The following is a 1,906-nucleotide window of genomic DNA, read 5'->3' as shown; positions in this document are numbered from 1 at the left end:
CGGTGGATGTGGTTGCGGAATCTACTAAAAAATGTATCATCTAAAATGCCATTTGAAAATATAAGATTTTTGAATTGAAATATTTTTTTAAATATTTTATGCGACAACAACATAACAGTTGTATGTAGTAGGTACGACATAGTTATACTATGTGCTTGGAAAATTTGGTAATAATAATCAAATTTCACTTGAGAAATTCCTTTGGTAGTATCTATTTACTAGCTGCAGTCCGCCACTCCCTTCGCCGGGAATTAAAAAAAACGCTTAGTTGTCTAAGCGTTATTCCACGCTGACGCCATATCATTTTCAAATTTTACCCTGACACGTTCGACCATTCTGAAGTTACGTGATAACAAATATACATCCACTGGACCATTAGCATTTATAACATTAGTGAGACATCACTACCTGATCACTTTTTTGTATCCTGAGTGAAATCTTTAAAAGACCATGTTATGGAGATAAGGCTAAATTGAAGTTTGATCCATTAAAATTCTGTCGGTGGCCAACAAAGCACCAAAGATGAATATCCGAAATCCTCACCAGAACTTCGTTTTCTTTTTACATTGTAAGTGTGAAAAACAGGTACGCAGCCATATGAATTCGCTAAAATGGCGAAGCGACAACTAGTTATCCGCAATTGAAGATGCATAGCCTATACTTAATCGACGGATGCGGAGATGCACATAAAAAAGATATTTCCTTTTCCTATGGTTGTACTGGAATTAAAAGGCTTTTTTATTTTTAATTTATTTATTTATGGCTCTACTCCACGTCAAATCCAGTTTCCCTTTTCTTCCTTTCCTTGCAAGAAAAGAAAGGAAAGGGAAAACGACTAAAATTAAGTCTCCTGCACGCACACTTATCAAACTAAACACGAAATTGCTCCCACTTACGTCTGTCTTCTGTGTGGTCGTAGGATTGCGTGGGGCGTACCAGCCCATTCATGCGAAAATGTTAAACCAAGTTCTACACTGTAAGATCTATCCTTGTGATCACTACTAAAATAATTTCAAGAGCTTCACATGACGGTTACAGTTTTTCAATGGTTATTTAAAAAATAGATCATATGTTCCCATTGTTATTGTGGTCTTAATTCGGTGAAATTTGAAAATAATTGATTTCAAATTCATAAGTATTTTACGGATAAACAAATATGGTTAAAAAAGAGAATACTGATATCGTTCTCAGACTGTCCATAATGATGACAAACTATTATAATCATCATACAACCATACAGCTTTGGACAGACAAGCCCGATTTGTGTTGATATTTTTAAATTACCACTAGTGATATTCGAATTCTCTTTCTCTATAATATAATAATTTTAGAAAAATATTGTGTATTGTGTGAATGTAATCATTTCAGGATTTTTTTTAATTCTTACGGCGTGCGCACATCTTTGATTAAACTTTCGGACAACTCTTTGGTCGACTGTTGATTCCTATGATCTTATAACCGCCACGTAATGCAATGCTTATGTACACTACTCGATTTTTCGTATTGCAACTAAACAGTCGAATTGGCTGCGAAACAACCGACAATCACATAACAGTTTGCCATAGTTTAGTTAAAGAAGTGCGTCCGAACTTACTGATTTTTAAAAAATGTTATAGTAAGAATTAATGCAATACTAACTCATTATCTAGAGTTTCTGTATGATCAAATCTTAAGACATCTTATTTTGTCATAGATATACAGCCCTTTGTAGGCCTTGGCATGGTCTTGCACTTTACTTTTGCATTATTACTTCATTTGTATGTGATACGATTTTTGTCCTACAATCAATAAGTAAATAATAAAAATAGTTTATCGCATTGATTCATAGCTTTTATTATAAGCAGATTCAAATAGTCATAGTTTGTTTTTAGTACAGGTAACCGGCGTTGTAAGCGCCGTTGCAACC

Source organism: Papilio polytes, unplaced genomic scaffold (genome assembly GCF_000836215.1).
Source record: "Papilio polytes unplaced genomic scaffold, Ppol_1.0 DF823935.1, whole genome shotgun sequence".
Lineage (NCBI taxonomy): Eukaryota > Metazoa > Arthropoda > Insecta > Lepidoptera > Papilionidae > Papilio > Papilio polytes.
Note: the sequence above shows the minus strand (reverse complement) of the source record.